The sequence below is a fragment of the Oncorhynchus mykiss genome, chromosome 3 (assembly GCF_057628025.1).
Source record: "Oncorhynchus mykiss isolate SJ-2025 chromosome 3, ASM5762802v1, whole genome shotgun sequence".
Taxonomy (NCBI): Eukaryota; Metazoa; Chordata; class Actinopteri; order Salmoniformes; family Salmonidae; genus Oncorhynchus; species Oncorhynchus mykiss.
In genome coordinates, this window is record NC_143024.1 from 61662456 (window position 1) to 61684985 (window position 22530).

General features: G+C 42.5%; 1 protein-coding gene across 1 annotated transcript in view; it reads right to left on the reverse strand.

The window, feature by feature from the left end:
- LOC110520122 (N-chimaerin) overlaps positions 1-20760 on the reverse strand; it is a 46926-nt gene extending 26166 nt beyond the window's left edge. The window contains exons 1-2 of the mRNA XM_090229800.1: positions 20620-20760; positions 20080-20152 (exon numbers count right to left, since the gene is read on the reverse strand). The gene's annotated coding sequence lies outside the window, so the exon portion shown is untranslated. The remainder of the gene's footprint in view (positions 1-20079; positions 20153-20619) is intronic.
- Between the last annotated feature and the right edge of the window lie 1770 nt (positions 20761-22530).

Here is a 22530-nt window from a genome sequence, read left to right on the forward strand (position 1 = left end):
GAGTCTATATCTATTTCTTTTAAATGAATGCATGTATACATTTTTCAACCATTATATATGCTAAAAATTAGGAAAAAGCAAATGCTTTGATTTCTGGTCAAACAGATGGAAAAGGAGTCTTAGACAATTGTAACGATGTGCGCTGAGAGTCAGGAAGCAAGTTCAGGGAGTGAGTGTTTTAATAAAATAAACGGAACTTAATACAAAACAAGAAACACTAACCACACACACACACACACACACACACACACACACACACACACACACACACACACACACACACACACACACACACACACACACACACACACACACACACACACACACACACACACAATAAACAGAAACAATGACGCCTGGGGAAGGAACCAAAGGGAGTGACATATATAGGGCAGGTAATCAAGGAGGTGAGATGGTGACAGGTGTGCACCATAACGAGCAGCCTGGTGACGTAGAGGCCGGAGAGGGAGCACATGTGACAACAATACTTACCAGAAAAAGTCTTAAACGGTATTAGAAGTACATCAAAACACAATAATGTTGAAGTAAAGTAAAACACATCTGTAACATAATTACTGCAGTTGAATTTGCTGCAATGGGAAATCATAGTCACAAACAGTTGTGTCACCTGCTACTATCCTCCCTTCCACTTACATGCTGTTATGTTCAGCTCATAACAGTTTTTTCTCTCTTTCTGTCGTCTGGTCTTCAAAGCAAGTGTGTGAAAACAGTCTGGACAACTCCTCCCTCTCACTCTCCCTCTTCTGCCCGCTCTTTCTTCTCTCTGTCTCCAATTAATGTCACTTCTCCTGGCTCTTTCTGACACCTAGCATCTACCCTCTTTCCATTTACTGTAACAAGCACCCTCACCCACTAAGCACCGACCGACACCAGACGTCGTGTTGTCCATGGACGTTGAGACTTAGTTTAAATTTGGTCAGTCCGCCCTGACCGGACCAAATCTGAATCAAATCAAAGACGTCTACGTTTCACAAGTATAGACAGCATGGTACAGTACAGTAGAACACTATAGTACAGTACAGAGCAGTACAATTAAGTAGCGTACAGTACAGTATTATACTGTACTGTACAGTAGAGTTCAGTACAGTAGAGCACTCAAGAGTACAGTATAATGTACTGTATTGTACTGTACTGTACATGTCTACTTTCCTGTACTGAACTCTACTCTACTGTGCTGTACTGCGCTGTCAAATATAGACGTCTAAGATTGTTACAGATTTGGTCTGGTCCGGACCAACCAAATGTTGTCTTGTTTGGGGGCGGAGCTCATTAGAATAATAGCCAGTGTGTAGAATAATACCCAAACACGCAAAAGAAGGATATTGCATATTTCTACCTTTGTGTATCTATCTATTCAGGATACATCACCATGAATAGAATGATATTCATATCCATCATTATTCATTTCTGTGTAGTACAGATCAGGGACCCATGATGGGCTTCAGATAGCCTTGTGGTTAGTGCATTGGGCCAGTAACCGGAAGGTTGCTAGATCAAATCCCTGAGCTGATAATGTAAAAATCTGTCGTTCTGCGCCTGAGCAAGGCAGTTAAGCCCACTGTTCCTTGGGGTGCGAAGATGTGGATGTCGATTAAGCCAGCCCCCTGCACCGCTCTGATTCATAGGGGTTGGGTTAAATGCGGAAGACACATTTCAGTTGAATACATTCAGTTGGACAACTGACTAGGTATCCCCCTTTCTGTTATAGTAATTCCGTTACCGGATTTAAATCCACTTCACCTACTGTAGTTCAAAAACCAAAATAGATTTTTGTAATGTCATAGCTGACACCCGATTCTCTCTGCAGACATCTTTGAATCTTAATCCGGAGCAGAGTTTTTGGAAAACGTGTTCTCATAGAAAAGGGACATTTTACTGTAATTCTGTTACCAAACTTTGCATCTGCACATTTCTTCCAGTAAATGTGTTTCTGTGAAATTTTCGGTGTACATTTCAGTAGTCCTTGAGCATAGAGTTGTATGGTTTGTCAAACTTTTAAATCAATGTTTTTTGTTTGGCATATATTTTAAAGCGAAAAATCGGAGTCAAAGCCTAATTCCGTTACCCTGGAATCCATTACCCTGGACCCACTCCAATTTGCTTACCGCCCCAATAGGTCCACAGATGACGCAATCGCAATCACACTGCACACTGCCCTAACCCATCTGGGCAAGAGGAATGCCTAAGTAAAAATGCTGTTCATTGACTACAGCTCAGCATTTAACACCATAGTACCCTCCAACCTCGTCATTAAGCTCGAGACCCTGGGTCTCGACCGCGCCCTGTGCAACTGGGTCCTGGACTTCCTGACGGGCCGCCCCCAGGTGGTGAGGGTAGGAAACAACATCTCCCCCCGCTGATCCTCAACACTGGGGCCCCACAAGGGTGCATTCTCAGCCCTCTCCTGTACTCCCTGTTCAGCCATGACTGCGTGGCCATGCACACCTCCAACTCAATCATCAAGTTTGCAGACGACACTACAGTGGTAGGCTTGATTACCAACAACGACGAGACGGCCTACAGGGAGGAGGTAAGGGCCCTTGGTGTCAGGAAAATAACCTCACATTCAACGTCAACAAAACAAAGGAGATGATCGTGGACTTCAGGTAACAGCAGAGGGAGCAGCCCCCTATCCACATTGACGGGACAGCAGTGGAGAAGGTGGAAAATGTTAAGTTCCTCGGCGTACACATCACGGACAAACTGAAATGGTCCACCCACACAGACAGCGTGGTGAAGAAGGTGCAGCAGTGCCTCTACAACCTCAGGAGGCTGAAGAAATTCGGCTTCTCACCAAAAACACACAAACTTTTACAGATGCACAATCTAGAGCATCCTGTCGGGCTGTATCACCGCCTGGAACGGCACCTGCTCCGCCCACAACAGTAATGCTCTCCAGAGGGTAGTGAGGTCTGCACAACGCATCACTGGGGGCAAACTACCTGCCCTCCAGGACACCTACACCACCCGATGTCACAGGAAGGCCAAACAGTTCATCAAGGACAACAACCACCCGAGCCACTGCCTGTTCACCCCGCTATCATCCAGAAGTCGATGTCAGTACAGGTGCATCAAAGCTGGGACCGAGGCTGAAAAACATCTTCTATCTCAAGGCCATCAGACTGTTAAACAGCCATCACTAACATTGAGTGGCTGCTGCCAACATAGTGACTCAAATCTCTAGCCACTTTAAACAATGACACTTTATATAATGTTTACATACCCTACATTATTCATCTCATATGTATATACTGTACTCTATACCATCTACTGCATCTTGCCTATGCCGTTCGGCCATCGCTCATCCATATATTTTTATGTACATATTCTTATTCATTCCTTTACACTTGTATAAGGTAGTTGTTGGGAAATTTTTAGATGACTTGTTAGATATTACTGCATGGTCGGAACTAGAAGCACAAGCATTTCGCTACACTCGCATTAACATCTGCTAACCATGTATATGTGACAAATAAAATGTGATTCGAGGTCATTGTCCTGTTGTAGGTGGAAATTGGCTCCAATTAAGCGCCATCCACAGGGTATGGCATGACATTGCAACATGGAGTGATAGCCTTCCTTCTGCAAGATCCCTTTTACTCTGTACAAATCTTCCACTTTACCACCAACAAAGCACCCCCAGACCATCACATTGCCTCCACCAAGCTTGACAGATGGTGTCAAGCACTCCTCCAGCATCTTTTAATTTCTTCTGCATCTCACGAATGTTCTTCTTTGTGATCTGAACACCTAAAAGTTAGATTTGTCAGCCCATAACACTTTTTCCCAATCTTCCTCTGTCCAGTGTCTGTGTTATTTTGCCCATCTTATTATTTTAGTTTTATTGGCCAGTCTGAGATATGGACTTTTCATTTTATTTTTCTCAGTCGCCTCTTCACTGTTGATGTTGAGACTGGTGTTTTGCATGTACTATTTAATGAAGCTGCCAGTTGAGGACTTGTGAGGCGTCTGTTTCTCAAACTAGACACTCTAATGTACTTGTCCTCTTGCTCAGTTTTGCACCGGGGCCTCCCACTAGTTTCTTGCTAATTTCTCGCATGGAATAGCCTTCATTTCTCAGAACAAGAATAGACTGACGAGTTTCAGAAGAAGGTTTTTTGTTTCTGGCCATTTTGAGCCTGTAATCGAACCCACAAATGTTGATGCTCCAGATACTCAACTAGTCTAAAGAAGGCCAGTTTTATTGCTTCGCTAATCAAAACAACAGTTCTCAGCTATGCTAACACAATTGCAAAAGAGTTTTCTAATGATCAATTAGCCTTTTAAAATTATAAACTTGGATTAGCTAACACAATGTGCCATTGGAACACAGGAGTGATGGCTGCTGATAATAGGCCTCTGTACGCCTATGTAGATATTCCATAAAATATCAGCCGTTTCCAGCTACAATAGTCATTTACAACATTAACAATGTCTTCACTGTGTTTCTGATCAATTTGATGTTATTTTAAATGGACACTTTTTTTTTGCTTTCTTTAAAAAACAAGGACATTTCTAAGTGACCCCAATTTTTTGAACGGTAGTGTATGTTGAGTTCACATTCTTTAAATAATATTCAAACAAAGACAATTTCAAAATGTATGAAAGGAATAAAAATACTTCATTTTGAAACAGCCTGACTACTCTGTCTGTGCAGTACAGGATATAAATATGTGGAGTACTGTACTGTACTGGCCATATTGTGGTTTATCACGTTTGGTTGGCTGTAACAACATCTGTTCAGGAGTACAAGGTTCCCATGGGAACAGCACTGGTGTTTCTCCACTTCCGCCATACACCAGCGCTTATCTTGTTTGCTGAAATAAGCCTGCCAGTCCCGCGAGGGGACAAAGTTAATGTACGCTTCAGAGCTACTAATGTTTGAATAATTCAATCTGTGAATTTCATACACTGAACGGATATTACATCCTCAGCAACAGAAACACTTGAGTGAATTTGTGCAACGCAAGTATGCCTCACACTCGCAAAGCCCTAGTCTATTCCAGGAGGAAAACAAAGCATCATTACTTATTCAAAGATGAATCAAACACAAAGCCCTAGTCTATTCCAGGAGGAAAACAAAGCATCATTACTTATTCAAAGATGAATCAAACACAAAGCCCTAGTCTATTCCAGGAGGAAAACAAAGCATCATTACTTATTCAAAGATGAATCAAACACAAAGCCCTAGTCTATTCCAGGAGGAAAACAAAGCATCATTACTTATTCAAAGATGAATCAAACACAAAGCCCTAGTCTATTCCAGGAGGAAAACCAAGCATCATTACTTATTCAAAGATGAATCAAACACAAAGCCCTAGTCTATTCCAGGAGGAAAACAAAGCATCATTACTTATTCAAAGATGAATCAAACACAAAGCCCTAGTCTATTCCAGGAGGAAAACCAAGCATCATTACTTATTCAAAGATGAATCAAACACAAAGCCCTAGTCTATTCCAGGAGGAAAACAAAGCATCATTACTTATTCAAAGATGAATCAAACACAAAGCCCTAGTCTATTCCAGGTGGAAAACAAAGCATCATTACTTATTCAAAGATGAATCAAACACAAAGCCCTAGTCTATTCCAGGAGGAAAACAAAGCATCATTACTTATTCAAAGATGAATCAAACACAAAGCCCTAGTCTATTCCAGGAGGAAAACAAAGCATCATTACTTATTCAAAGATGAATCAAGCACAGTAAATATTAGTGCCATTATCACCATTGATATGCAATAAACAAGCAATCTACCGCAAGCATGCAGCTAGAATCGAAGAAGTGGCATCCATTGTTGTTTATCAGTGGCATCCGTTGCTGTTGAGAATACATATGGAACTACTGGGAGACCTGTATGTGTTGTTTGGCTTGAGGCAGTGTTCCAACCAACAGGCACCAGGCCAGGAATATCAAATCATTCAGATTGACAAATAACAGACCGGCTGGTGGACATCTGGCCATCTCATGTCTAAGGATGATGATGTCTCCATGTTGTCTGCTTGTTAGCATATCCAAGGCAGAATGGCAACCAGCTACGTTAACACACCATAAGGAGAAGGAAAAAAAACCTACCAACGTGTTTCAGAAAAACAGACTGTATTAAACATGGAGGAATAGGACAATCTGGTAGAGGGAATAAACTGGTGTGTGAGAATGAGATGGAATGGAGGCAGACATTTTCCAGACAACAAGTATTTGAGAATTCCCAGCCTCCCTGTCCACAACAGAGAGAAACTATATCTGTCCTCCTCAGCTCTCTACTAATGTCAGCCAGGTTGACTTAACTAGCCGTCAGGCACTACAACCAACAGGATGATCGACAAAGTACGGGCAATACACAGTACAACTTCATACAACCCAATCAAAAACATCCCCCATGTTCTGTAGCCAACCATTTCAAATGACCATGGCTGTATCTCAATGGATTTTCTAAATCAGGCAGATAGCCAAAATGTCATGACTGCATTGTTTTGGGGATTTTAGTGAGACACTAATTTTTCCATGCTGGTCAATAGATAGGCGTTGTGCATGGAGGCTCTATGCAGCTATACAAGGTTACACAACACACACTGAGGCAAGTTCGCTGTAGCAGCAAGTCAGCAGTAAGGAATTTCCTGGACCCAACTCTCGTCTCTCAATTGTTTTCAGAGCCATTTGCGACGGTCAGTTATGACATAATCTCATTTTGGGCTGTTAAACAAGGACAATCCCTCCGCTGTATAATTCCGTTGCCCTGCTCCTCCTTGGCTGTGAGAGAAATGTGTTTTTCCTTTAACTGTCTTACTGGGAGCCAGGGCTCATTTACTGCCCTTGTCTCCACCGGATGAATAACCCTATGACACAACCACTAACACACACACTGGCTTGTCCTAGCGATCTTGTGATCTGGACCCAGCATTTTTAAAGGAGTAGTGCCTGGAGTCATTGCAATTCTGCATAAGTTCATCCGCCCGTCTCTCTCTGCTCCCATGAAGTCTCTTGTGGTTAGAATGGATACTTCAGTGTCCCATTCAGAATTGCTCTTATAGAATAGATGTTTCAGCGGTTGTCGGTCTATGCATTCAATGGTACATAATTTCTAGCTGCAGACTACATACTTATTTTCCACCATAATTTGCAAATAAATTCATTAAAAATCCTACAATGTGATTTTCTGGATTTTTTTTCTAATTTTGTCTGTCATAGTTGAAGTGTACCTATGATGAAAATTACAGGCCTCTCTCATCTTTTTAAGTGGGAGAACTTGCACAATTGGTGGCTGACTAAATACTTTTTTGCCCCACTGTACTAGACGGTATCAGAAGAAGGCCCAAAAAATGGTCAAAGACTCCAGTCACCCAAGTCATAGACTGTTCTCTCTGTTACCGCACGGCAAACAGTACCGGCGCGCCAAGTCTAGGTCCAAAAGGCTCCTTAACAGCTTCTAACCCCAAGCCATAAGACTGCTGAACAATAAATCAAATGGCCACCCAGACTATTTACATTGACCCCCCCTCCCCAAATTACCTCGACTAACCTGTACCCCTGCGCATTGACTCGGTACCGGTACCCCTTGTATATAGCCTCGTTATTGTTATGCAATTTTATTGTGTTACTTTTTATTTAATTTATTTTTTACATTAGTTTATTTAGTCAATATTTTCTTAACTCTATTTCTTGAACTGCATTGTTGGTTAAGGGCTTGTAAGTAAGCATTTCACAGTAAGGTCTTAACTTCTTGTATTCGGTCCATGTGACAAATAACTTTTGCTTTGATTTGATACCTAATGGGGAAAAAATAACAATAGCAGGTTTTGTTTCATTCGGCACATGGATTCAACAAATGCACTATTTTATTCCGACCATAAAATCACTGCTGCTTTTTCACTTTTCCAATTTCCTGAAACATGGTTCCAGTTTATGGGCAAGGAGAAAGGCTTTCTAATTAACACCAATTTCTCCCAGTCCTGGGGAGTGAAGGTGCTGTGTTTAACCCAGTGTGAAGCCACACAGCAGAACATGCTTCCGTACCTTCGTGTTTTTAACCTCACAAACACAGACACCCACATGACTAACAATACAACCCAGCTCCCTTTACATTCCACCATGGGTCAGAGTTGACGACGAGAGGCCAGCCTGGAGCCTTGCCTTTATATTGTGCCTAGAAGACTATGAAATACCATGGCTTCAGCTTCTATGTGCTGTGGCGAAAAACAGAAATCTAGTCGGTGTGGTAAGCAAGACTAAGATGGACATTCACCTAATCCCGTTATTGATTTTCTGGTCAGAACATAGTGGTGACATTTGGTCTGTTTGCAATGGACTATATTCCCAATAACCTTGTGACAATATCGGTGTGTACAGAGCCAGAGTCCCGGCCTGACAGAACTGTCAGAGACTAAAGGCCTTTATTTGAGGATTTTCATTTCTAATTACAAGGGCTTTAAGATATTAAACTCCAGAAATACCACCTTTCTGGTCAAACCCACAGAGAGGCCATGTCATTTACACAGAAGCTTCAACAGAACATCCCTATCCTCTCACACTCACCTTGAACCACCTCACATGATCTGTGCCCCACAACAACGCCGATACAACGAATTCAATAGAAAACATCCAAAGGAATTTACCTTTGTGACTTGTAATATCCCATCACAATATTGTACCTCTGACCATCAGAAATCTTGTATTATTAGATTCTAGATTCTATTCTATTTCGGCTTTCTTTTTGGCTATATTTTCGTACTCTGTTAGGCATACGGTTCTTCAATTACTGCCTAGTCACAGCTGCAAAAGCCCCATGTCTAAGAATACCGACATAGGCACCAGTTAGCTATTAAACATCTCCAATAACATTAAATGCAAATATTGCTGACACGGGGAGGATGTTTCCATGTCTCTAAATGTTTGAATAATTTATAGAAGCAATCATCTCACTTAATGTAATGGCTGATTGTTAAAACATTGATTATTGCGTCTTTGTTTCCCTGATTTATACGTTGGCAGACACCAGACGTGTATGTGAACAGCTGCATGGCTGCTAATGTGTTGGAACAATCCACACTAGATTACAATCTTGACCACAGATTGGAGTTGGACCAATGTAAACATTAGGGAAGACAACTGGTCAATTTACTAGTCTACATGAAAGGACTAACTGCCCTTACGCTCCTTGTCAGTGAAACTACGGTTTTATCCACAATAAATTCTTCCTTATAAACCTAGGAGTTTGCAGTGTGCCCGAATGTAATCCTAAATCCTTATTTACCATATTGACACTGATACTTGCCATGATGGTGACTGCTGTCCATGCTGTGTGCCAAGAGGTTACATCTGCAGATGCATGCGATACACTAGTCATTTCTAATCCAAGCACACAATTGAAAACCAGCCACAATGAACTAGATAGTATTGCAACAAATTGCTAGAAGATTAGGCTAATTGATCCTTAACAACACTGATTCTGAAATGATTCTAAAATGTGTGCGGTAATCGAGACCAGTTCACCAAAGACAGCGACACCATCTGGATTTCATAACATGACGAACAAAGAGAGTTGCAGCACCTGGCCTATAGACTGTAGAAGCTTTCGATAAAAGCAACAGTTCCACAACATAGAACATACGTTATTTATAGCATTATCTTCTGGCCTCAGATCTTTGCGTGGTAGACACGCATGACCCCTTTCTGACAGAAGGAGAAGAGAAACCACCACAGAGTGCCTAGTTTGCTTGTTACTTGCTATTGTCATGAGGACTCCATTTCCCCTTCTGCCTAACCTAAGAGTCATTTGATGACATGAGAAGTTTACTGAAGAGGGTATTTCAAGATATGTCATCTTATTGACATCACTTAAAACAAAAGAGCTATTCGGAGAACAAGTAACCTTGGTGTAACCAACTCTGCAGGAACACAGAAGTATTATTGCATGTCAGCATCAATAATAAACTCGATGCATACGGATAACATTAAATCTACAATATACCCAACAACCAGACAGGTTTATGTATAAAGCACCAACACTGAAAAGTATGATGTTGAAATGTTATAAGCAGGAAAGGGACATTTAAAGGGCAATTAGCCTTTTCCTTAAATCATTATCGTTAAGTAACCAGGGATGAAGTGGAGCACATACAGAAAACCTGCATCCTGATAAAACAGTATCTCGCCCTCTCCTCCAGGCCAGCCTCCTCTCTCACTGGCTCCCTCCCATCTGGGAGCTCTCTGGGTGGTCTGGGAGCTTTCTGAGTGGTGTAGGAGCTCTCTGAGTGGTCTGGGAGCTCTCTGAGTTGTCTGGAACTCTCTGAGTTGTCTGGAGCTCTCTGAGTGGTCAGGGAGCTCTCTGAGTGGTCTGGGAACTCTCTGAGTGGTCTGGAACTCTCTGAGTGGTCTGGGAGCTCTCTGAGTGGTCTGGGAACTCTCTGACTGGTCTGGAACTCTCTGAGTGTTCTGGTCTGGAACTCTCTGAGTGGTCTGGGAGCTCTCTGAGTGGTCTGGGAACTCTCTGAGTGGTCTGGGAGTTCTCTGAGTGGTCTGGGAACTCTCTGAGTGGTCTGGGAGCTCTCTGAGTGGTCTGGGAACTCTCTGAGTGGTCAGGGAGCTCTCTGAGTGGTCTGGGAACTCTCTGAGTGGTCTGGAACTCTCTGAGTGGTCTGGGAGCTCTCTGAGTGGTCTGGGAACTCTCTGAGTGGTCTGGAACTCTCTGAGTGTTCTGGTCTGGAACTCTCTGAGTGGTCTGGGAGCTCTCTGAGTGGTCTGGGAACTCTCTGAGTGGTCTGGGAACTATCTGAGTGGTCTGGGAGCTCTCTGAGTGGTCTGGGAGCTCTCTGAGTGGTCTGGGAACTCTCTGAGTGGTCTGGGAGCTCTCTGAGTGGTCTGGGAGCTCTCTGAGTGGTCTGGGAACTCTCTGAGTGGTCTGGGAGCTCTCTGAGTGGTCTGGATCTGTTGATGTGCCCTTGAGCAAGGCACTTAAACCCTGATTGCTCCTGTAAGGCGCTCTGGATAAGCGTGTCAGCTAAATGACTAAAATGTTACATGTAAATGTGTCTCTTCAGCACAGCCTCCCTGTGGAGCCAAGTGGAGACTATATGTCTCTTCAGCACAGCCAAGTGGAGGCTATATGTCTCTTCAGCACAGCCTCCCTGTGGAGCCAAGTGGAGGCTATGTGTCTCTTCAGCACAGCCTCCCTGTGGAGCCAAGTGGAGGCTATGTGTCTCTTCAGCACAGCATCCCTGTGGAGCCAAGTGGAGGCTATGTGTCTCTTCAGCACAGCCTCCCTGTGGAGCCAAGTGGAGGCTATGTGCTAGTAGATGAGGTTGATGGGCACATGTAAGATGAGGGCCATGAGGACAGCTCTCATTAGCAGTGAAAGTGAGGAATTCACCTACACATGGAACCAGGAGAGGCACATTCTTGACAAATGCACACAAACTGCCAAAGAGTGGCTGGTCTGAGAAGAAATGTCTTGCTCTCTTTCTGAAGCCCTGTGTGAGCTATCCTGTAGCTGAGGCAAATAAAAGCAAAGCGCAACACTATCCATTGGAGATTATGACAGATTACTGTAGGCCTATATCATATTACCCTAACCATACACTCAGCCATTCTGATCAATATTGTGATCTAAAGCCAACGTTGACTCTCCCGAGTGGCGCAGCGGTCTAATGCACTGAATCCCATTTCTTGAGGCGTCACTACAGACCCGAGTTCGATGCCAGGCTGTGTCCTTGTCCCATCTCGCTGTAGTGACTCCTTGTGGCGGGCCGGGAGCCTGCAAGCTGACCCGGTCGCCAGCTGGACGGTGGTGCAGCAGGCTTCCGGGTTAAGCGAGCAGTGTGTCAAGAAGCAGGACACATGGCTCCCGACCTTCGCCTCTCCCGAGTCTGTAGAGAAGTTGCAGAGATGGGACAAGACTGTAACAACCAATTGGATATCACGAAATTGGGGAGAAAAAGAGGTAAAAGTTAAAACATTTTTTAAAAAGCCAACGTTGTGTACATATTTGATAGGTCATGGTACACTAACTGCAGTTACAAAGTAAATGCTGTAAACCACCCACTACTAACATAAAGTCACATGAACTAGAGCTGAGCTGATAAACTGAACATTATCGACGCCTACCCAACCGAACACTTATTGTGGACATTTTGCTGATGTCGTTCATTACGAGAAATAACCTATAGGGCTCTACTAGAGAAATGTGAAGTTTGGAATGAAATCATTTTGCGAATATGGGTGATTGCTAATGGGACAATTGATAGTTACAACATTAAAAATAGTAGTATTAGTCTCAATGTTAATATAAAAAAAATAAAACTGTGGTGCAGATTAATATAATAATAATAATTATACAGTGTATTCGAAAATTATGCAGACCCCATCCCTTTTTCCACATTTTGTTATGTTACAGCCTTATTCCACAGTTGACAGTGCATGTCAGAGCAAAAACCAAGCCATGAGGTCGAAGGAATTGTCTGTAGAGCTCTGAGACAGGATTGTGTTGAGGCACAGATCTGGGGAAGGGTACCAAAACATTTCTGAAAGCATTGAAGGTCCCCAAGAACACAGTGGCCTCCATCATTCTTACATGGAAGAAGTTTGGAGCAAAGACTGGGGCAAAGGTTCACCTTCCAACAGGACAACGACCCTAATCACACAGCCAAGAGAATACAGGAGTGGCTTCGGGACAAGTCTCTGAATGTCCTTGAGTGGCCCAGCCAGAGCCCGGACTTGAACCCGATCGAACATCTCTGGAGAGACCTGAAAATAGCTGTGCAGAGACGCTCCCCAGAGCTTGAGAGGATCTGCAGAGAAGAAGGGGAGAAACTCCCCAAATACAGGTGTGCCAAGCTTGTAGCGTCATACCCAAGAAGACTAAAGGCTGTAATCACTGCCGAAAGGTGCTTCAAAACTGAGTAGAGGGTCTGAGTACTTACGTAAATGTAATGTTTTTTTTTTTTTTAATACATTTGCAAAAATCTATAAAAACCTGTTTTTGTTTTGTCACTATGGGGTATTTCGTGTAGATTGATGAGGGACAAAAACAATTTAATCAATTTTAGAATAAGACTGTAACGTCAAAAACATTTGGAAAAAGTCAAGGGATCTGAATACTTTCCGAACGCCATTTAGCAGACACTTTTATTCAACACAAATTACAGTCCTGCATGCATAAACTTGACGTATGGGTGGTCCAGGAATCAAACCCACTACCCTAGCATTACAAGCACCATGCTCTACCAACTGAGCTACGACATACTAAATGTTTAATGTTACAAAATTATCGATCACCTTATAGTTATCGTGATAATTCAGTCAATTTATCGAGATATGGATTTTTTTCCCATATCGCCGCACTCTAAGCTTGAACTCATGTTTATCCACTTTAGAGACCAAATCAGAGCATGGATCAAGACAGCAGTCATCACTCTCCATTTGTGGAGAGGAGAACAACTCATCGGGCACTGCCATGGTCTCAGGGTCCTGTGGTTAAATTTACTCAATAGTACTGTATCCAATGTCTGGGTCCTCAATACCCAGGAACCAGAGCGAGATATACTTCAGGCCTAAGAGCCTATAGCTTCTAATGTGAACCCCATAACACCGTCTGGGAGCAGGAGTAACAGACGGCTGACTTTACTAGAGGCAGTAATAGCAGTGACCTCGCGGTCCCTGGAGTCGTCTTAGGAACACACAAGTCCCGCTCCCTTCATGTGTAATGAGAGGAGCCCTCATTAAGTCAACGCTGGTCTTAAAATGTGTATAGTTAAATCCTGGGTAAAGAGCCCTTTCTCTAATCCCATTAAGTCCTCCAAGCACAACCCTTAGCTTAATTGTTGGAGAAATTGGGTCTGGGACCGTGAGCTCAGCTCACCCAGACAGAACAAATTCTGTCAAATTGTGTGCATCTTGAACCCATTTACAAAATCCACATTCGGCTAATTCTGCTTTTAATAAACCCACTTGGCAGATTGATGGAAATCTCAAATAAAGAGACTAACTAGTGTACAAATAGTCGCCAAATAAAAAAGTGGAGAATTTATTAAAAACAAATAACCCAGCAGTCTGTCCAAAACCACTGGCATTTTCAACACATGACCACCAACAATAGAAGTGAGAGGTGGATGATGCAGTCACATACTGACTCATATGACTCACACCGCAGAACAACCTTTGACAAGGCTTGATATTAAACATCCCCTCCATTTAGAAAGCTGCATATGTACCAAGCCCATATCATTTCACACGTCAAGAGGGATGTGTAACTTGTGTTGATGTGTGACGAATTACCATCTAGCCTAAATAAGATAGATGCCCTCCGCAACACTAGACAAAAAAAAAAAATTGAACAAAACAGATTCAACTTATTCTTTTGATCAGAATGAAGGTCGGTTCTTAAAGCCAATCCAGGGAACTAGACAAAAGACGATTATGTCTTCTTTTAGATTACGCTGATGTCCTCCTATCTATCAGACCATCAAGAGAACTGAATGATCACACTACCCTTATGAGCTACTGACCACACAACATTCTGATGTAAATGAGCTGAACCCATTAACATGGTGCTGGCCAACAGGGAGGACCCAGTGAAGGAAGGAACATAGAATCCTGTGAAAAAGCCCTGTACAAGAAATACTGTAGAGGTAAACTGAACAAAGAAGGATTTCAGATGAAGGTCCATTGTGTTAGGATGACGAAAACAAAGCAGGCAGGACCTTGCATTTAACCTTGAGATGGTTGTCTGGGTGTTGCTGTTGGTAATCAGTGAGCTCCATGAATAGAGAACAGGGATAGAGTAAAGAAGCATTAGGTCATTTGAAGATGTATTGAAAGCTGCACGCTTTGCATTCACAACAGACAACCCCTCCCCCAAGTCCACAAAAGGCCCTACTGGAAACGATTAGCTAAATGAATATTGAGGGGGTTTGACTGAGCTGGTTATGGTTGATGGGATCATGGAGGGGGTTGGAACTGAGCTGCACAAACAACCCACAAGACAAACCGCAGAAACCTACAACAGAAGCCTCCAAATATTGAAGATACCACTATCTATATTCATTAGATATGGGTAATATATCCTATCAGTGAAAAAAAACCTATCCTTTTCTCTATCAGTCAGTTTCAGTGTGACTGTCAAAGCAACGCAGTTCTATATCTACAAAGTAATTAAAACCAGTGGATTGCAAATGTGAGGGCGAGGTGTCTATCACAGCGGCCACACACAAGCACTCCCGGCATGGGCTCGATAAGAGCCCTGGACGTACAATAAGGCATGAAATGACCGAAAGGGTAATGAACAAGCTAATGAGGGGAATCAAGACTGCTGCAGGGCCAATAAATCAAAGCAACTGTGTCTGCAATGATATAGGAGCAATCTGTAACAATGGCCAGGAGCAGAGAGCAGGAGGGGCGTGAGGTGGAGGAGAAGGGACAGCAGCATAATGCATGTCAATGTCAAGGCCATGCTGGCGGTTGTGGGCTTCTAATATAGCGCACAATCAAAGCCTTGTTTTCTGTAGGAAAGGATGTCAAATGAAGACTTCAGGGCATTTCCTCTACCAAATGAAAGTGTATAAAGCAACCTTTTATAAATTTGTCTCTGTCCTACTGACTAAATAAAATAGAGACTTCTCCAAAGGAGATTTGTTGACTCCTCACAGTTTCAACCTTGAAGGATTTTTACACGTGACGGATTAAATTGCCAAGCTGAAACTGAATTAAAAGAGGACAAAATATGCAGGCTCAACAAAATAGCTTGAGCGAATTAGTTTGAAAGAATCAATAGAACACAGTCTTCAAGGATCAGGACGCGTGTCAATAATCAGAGATCTTCTAGCTCAACGTCATACTATACAAACAATGAAAATGAGTCCGGTATACATTTACAATATTCAGGGGATGTTCAAAGGAAAAATATGAGATATGGGAATAGAGTTGAGAAAAACAATTACAGTGATATGTGGGGAAGAAATAGTGTAATAACACCATAAAGGTTAATTGTAGGCGAGAACCAGGAGGAGATATCCATGGGGAGGCTTGACACACAATAACCTGAAACTGCACGGCTAGGACATTTATCCCCACAAAAATCCATTGAAATGTGGGAACTTCATCCTTCAATAATTCTGTCCGCTACAACGTGATAAGAAATCGATGCGAAGATTCTCACGAGTTTTGCTACAGTATCGAAACGTTCAATATGGCTTTGCACTCATCAGCATTTGACTCTAGAATCCCTGTTGTGAGCATGCGAACTAAGGCAAGGTAAGGTCAATTAACGCTTCAATGTATGGCGGGTCGTCACAGTTTTCAATTACGAGACCGTTTATAAATGCAGTTCGGAAATAACAGTATAATTCAACTGAAGCAAAGTCATCATTTTCTGTCTGGGGTTAAATCAGAGTTTGATCGGGAAGTGACAGCCTATAGCTTATTCTCTGAAAAAAAATACCTATTTTTATTACCATAATCTAAATAATTAAGTTCTGAGGACCTTTTTTTAATAATCGATTCTACTAAGTGCTTAAGGGTCTGGACAAAACAATGCCTCAGGGCAGATAAAAGCTTTCGTCCATTTTTGGGATGCCAACGTAAGTAGGTAGTGCATTGAAACAATACAAACAGACCTTAACATTTCTATTAGGTTATTACCGACCAATAACATCACCTCAGGTGAGGTTGAGGATTAAAACTCAAGAGGTGCCACCGTGCTGCTCCTATGCTATGAATAGATCTCTATGCAAATGTGGTTGGAGGCTGAGTAGCTGTATGTGATGTCTGCAGACGCTCCAGCCAGAGATAGTATGCCCTGGGGATGGATTGCAGGGAAGAGCACAGCCCGGGTACGTGCCCAGTGGGGATTGTCTCTACTGCTGTTTGGCCTGGCATGTTGCGCTGAGCTGATACACTCAGGGTAATTCTATTAAATAGATGCAGGTTCTGGGTGATAAAGCCAGACGCCATGCCCAATCGCTCTCTGATCAAGATTAGGGAGAAGCAGCTCCAGTCTGACATTATGTCCTAGTAGTAACTGAACTGAAAATACTGACTGGCTACCGCTTTATGTAATATGGAAGGAAAATACACATCGCCAGCTCCAGTGATAATATATGGATTTTGGATGGGGGGGGGGGGGGGGGGGGGGTCTGTGGGGGGAAATAATATGCAACCAATCTAAATGACAATGGAGGTTATCATCGGGTTGTATTGTGTCTTGTACTGAAGGTTTGGACTGGGACACTACTAGCATAGAGAATTAGCATATTCTGAATTAAATATAAATCAAGCCGTTTCATCTCGTTTTTTGGGGGATTAAAACGGGTTCAAGTCTGTGCACACAAAAACAACACACCTCCTAGGGGAATAGGGCTTTCTGGTGTGAAACCTCGAGCCAGAAGCCTACAGCAAGTCTTTTTAATGGAGAAGCCTCGAGATTCTTAATATTTACTCTTAATGCTCCCTCCAAAAGCAGGCGGCCAGCTTGTATTTATGATACAATTCACATAAATGAGGCCGTTTGGCCCTTAATCCTTGCCTAATTAAGTGAGCGCCCAATCTGCTGAGGTAGACTGCATAGGGCCATGGCGTAATACCTGTCGAATTACGGGAACAGCAGGACCAGTCTTCTCTCTGTCAGCCGATCAGCAATATATTAACATTCCTCTCAGTTATTCAGGGAGCAAAGACAGAGACGGCAGAGAGATTTGGTTTTGTTTCCAAACCAACATCGGTCTTTGTTCATTTCTGTGGTTGGGGCCCTTCCTTCCCCAATTCTACTTGACTTCTACATATCCACAGATGTATCAGTGCTTTGTGTGTATATTTACAGTGCCTTCGGAAAGTATTCAGACCCCTTGAATTTTTCCACATTTTGTTACGTTACAGCCTTGTTGTAAAATGTATTAAATCAAATAAATTCCTCAGCAATCTACACACAATATCCAATAATGACAAAACAAAAACAGGTTTTTAGACAGTTTTGCAAATGTATTTGAAAATAAAAAACTGAAATTACTTTTTTTCTGTAAGTATTCAGACCCTTTGCTATGAGACTCGAAAATGAAGTGCAGGTGCATCCTGTTTCCATTCATCATCCTTGAGATGTTTCTACAACTTGATTGGAGTCCACCTTTTGGTAAATTCAATTGATTGGACATGATTTGGAAAGGTACACACATGTCTATATTTATGAGACTCGAAATTAAGCTCAGGTGCATCCTGTTTCCATTGATCATCCTTGAGATGTTTCTACAACTTGATTGGAGTAAACCTGAAATTCAATTGATTGGACATGTTTTGGAAAGGTACACACATGCCTGTATAAGATCCCACAGTTGACCATGCATGTCAGAGCAAAAACCAAGCCATGAGGTCGAAGGAATTGTCCGTAAAGCTCCGAGACAGGATTGTGTCGAGGCACAGATCTGGGGAAGGGTACCAAAAAACTTCTGCAGCATTGAAGGTCCCCAAGAACATAGTGGCCTCCATCATTCTTAAATGGAAGAAGTTTGGAACCACCAAGACTATTACTTGAGCTGGCCGCCTGGCCAAACTGAGCAATCGGGGGAGAAGGGCCTTGGTCAGGGAGGTGACCAAGAACCCGATGGTCACTCTGACAGAACTCTAGAGTTCCTCTGTGGAAAAGGGAGAACCTTCCAGAAGGACAACCATCTCTGCACCCTCCACCAGTTAGGCCTTTATGGTAGAGTGGCCAGACGGAAGCCACTCCTCAGTAAAAGGCACATGATAGCCCGCTTGGAGTTTGCCAAAAGGCACCTAAAGACTCTGATACCATGAGAAACAAGATTCTCTGGTCTGATGAAACCAAAATTGAACTCTTTGGCCTGAATGCCAAGTGTCACGTCTGGAGGAAACCTGGCACCATCCCTACGGTGAAGCATGGTGGTGGCAGCATCATGCTGTAAGGATGTTTTCAGCAGCAGGGACTGGGAGACTAGAGAGCTCAGGACCTCAGACTGGGGTGAAGGTTCACTGCCAAAAGTGCTTCAACAAAGTACTGAGTAAAGGGTCTGAATACTTATGTAAATTTGATATTCAAAAAAATAAAATAATATGTTTTCAAACCTTTCAATAAACCTATTTTTGCTTTGTCATTATGGGGTATTGTGTGTAGATTGATGCGGAAAATAAACAATTTAATGAATTTTAGAAAAAGGCTGTAACGTAACAAAATGTGGAAAAGTCAGGGGTCTGAATACTTTCCCAATGCCCTGTACATACACGAATATACACTTTGTGCAGCCCGCTTTCGGCGGTTTGCTTTGGCGGTTTTGACAAACAATCAAGCCATTCTGTCTGCGTTGTGGCCTTTCTGACAGACAGAATGAGTGAGTGCTTCTCTCCATCCTCAACACAGCAGACACATCTGTCTGAGGCAGAGGCTTCCTCCTAACACAATGAGAACCTGACAAGAAAACGGTAGGCATGGATGCTCTCCGCTCTCATGGTCGCAGCCTCCAGCAAATTAACATTCACATCATTACAAGATGAATAATGCATCACCATTACCTCAAGGTTTTTAATTAATGCAACAATCAGAATTAATAATCTGCATGGGGGGAGGGGGGAATGGAGCATTTTTTATTGATTTGCTGGTGCTGTTTTGTTGATTCTGTTTATATACTTTATAATCGCATCTCAAATAAACCATGCTGAGCACTAACTAGGCTGGCCAGTCACAGACTTCAAATAGCCACACAGAGGCAAAGGAAGTCATTGTTATTCATCAGAGTTGTGTGACGGTGACCTACATATTAACATTTACAATTCAACCCTCTGTGATCATTCGCTAGTCAAAGCTAGCCCAAATCAGAGCTGCTGTGATGCCACTGTGAGGGCTTGTTGTTGTGCTGAGGACAATATGAGCTTTGGATGCATAAACCTAAAACACATGACCAAATTCAATACAACACAGCACTGATAAGTAGGTTGATACATTCATCTAAAATTGTGCAGTGCAATAATTAAATGTCACATCTGACTTATTGACACATTTTATGTCCCCCTGTAGTTATCTAGTGCAGTAGTTGAGTGTGTCCTCGGAAAGAAGGTTCATCAACTCACCTCTGGCAGTCAGGCTCTGTGGTGCAGGTTTTCAGGTACGGATATGGCGCCTTCTGCTGGAGCTAGGACACTACTGCAGAACAGGAGTCGCAGGGAAAGCACGGTAAAATGTATGAAGAAAATGGACCAATTCTTACAGAAACGTTTACCGCTAGAGTTCTGTATTCATCTGTCTGTAGTAAGTATGGCTATGTACAGCATGGCTATTTTTTTTTGTCAGGCACACTGAATGTACTGCATGTACTGGTGAACTGCTTTCTTGGCAAATACACTACTGTTCAAACTAAACCAAAGGGATAGTAGTACGATCACATGATACAATCTTTTTTACAACTGCCATTTACATCTGTTACATTGTTTAGAGCCATATTGTTACAATCATCTCTCGCGGAGGTTTTGATATCAAAACGTCTGACTTTTCGCAGGGATGTAGCCTACTGGGCTGGCTATGAGGCTATGAACGATGTAGTTGTATATTTGTGCATGCTGCAGGAGCTATCCTATCTTTACGTTTCTACGTTATTTTCTTGAACAACTTACCGAAGATTTGTCGTATCGCAAGACCTACCTACGCTTTAAATTGTACAATTGCTAATTGTAAAGGCTATTTACGAGAAGACAATAAAGGTGTCAGACAAATTATTCCAGCCACATGGTAATATGGTGACTATAATCGGCTGTGGGGGGGTGTTGACGTCATTATGGTATCTTTGGGACGCAGACCCTCCCTGTAACCATGGAGACCCCAAGATGCTGCCAGGGGAGGTGATAATGGAGTAAGGCCCTCAAGATTCATTGGCCTCTATTAAGCGTTATAGCTGCCACTGAACCAAAAATCCCCTTGGATAGAGATATAGGCCTATAGAGACATAGACCTTTTTACCAAAAGTCCAATAAGTTATAAGTAGGCTTAAGTTATCATGGTGTCCAACACAGCCCTTTTCCCATCATGGCTGATTATTCTCTGCAGTCCACTACCAGCCCACCTCCAACATGTTAAATTCACCTATTGATAATAATGTAGCACAAAGAAAAACAAGCGAAAGTTCACTTGTCTGTCAACCAAAATATGTAGATTGTGTGTTCGCTGACATGACAACTAGTATCTGTGCATGAATAGTAGTATTTTGTTTGTTTTCATTCAGCATTAAATCAGGGAAATAGGTTGCTTGTAGGAAAACATGAACATTTGGGGAAATGGGTGGTGCATGACAATTAAAATAATTATACCTTGTACAGTATTTCTCTCGGGGCATATGTTTGTTTAGAGGAATACAAAAAATAGAAGGAATGAACAACAGGAAATGCCTTATTCACGGTATTTTACTGTTTTTAAGGAGATGGGCAAAGGTAGTTTTCTCATTGGCTTTGGACAACGTCAGAGTATCATCATACGATTTTTCGAAGGACCCTGAAAATGTTGAGGATATAAAAAATGTAATTTTGGCCCTTTTTCCTACACACAGCATTATCTACACTGTGTCCTTCATTCTGTAAATGTCACAATGAAGAAATAGTTTGCTCAGATAGAGGAATTACCATCATTTTACTGGTTCATGGTTTTGTAAAACATCTGAGTTTGACTAGGAACTCCATCAACACAGTTGAACCTAAGGCTTTTCTACACTACCCAAATCTGACCAGTTTGGACCTGGGATCCAATTCAATATCTTCCATTCACCGTGGATCGTTCTATTCTCTGAGTGGTCTGACAGAGCTTAATCTGGAAAATAACAAGGTCTCTTCACTTGAGAGACAGACCTTTTCAGGAGTGACAAGTATACTCTCTTTACATGGCAACCAACTGTGTGATGTTAAACAGGGTACAGTTGATGGATTAATTCATCTAACAAGGCTGAGGATCAGTGGCAATGCCCTTACAGTCCTGTATCGAGGGCTCTTTGTTGGTTTAAGATCGTTGGAGACCTTATACCTTGAAAATAACCAAATCACGTCAATGTCGAGAAATATATTTAAAGGACTTAGACATTTACATGAGCTGGATCTCATTGTCATGGTTTCCAGGCAGTGTTTTTAAACCACTTTCATCGCTGTCAGATCTCCTGCTGAATGATAATTCCCTCATGCAAATCAAACACACACACTTCAAATCCCTGGTGGAATTAAAGGCGCTGTCTTTGAGCCATAACATGTTTTCTGAGGTTGACCCAGGCTCTTTCAACAAGTTATCAAAACTGGAAGCCTTGAGGCTGAATGGAAATCATATCTTGAAGATCGGGAAGCATGTGTTCAGTCTCTGTACTCACATCAGGGAGATTGACCTCAGTGACAATTTAATCTCCACAATTGAGGATTCTGCTTTGGTGGGTTTAACACATCCAAGGGTTCTGATACTGAACCGCAACATACTCTCGCACTTATGTCCAAAGGCATTGGAAAGCCGCCTTCAGCTGTCATTTTTCAGTCTGGATGACAACCCATGGGACTGCG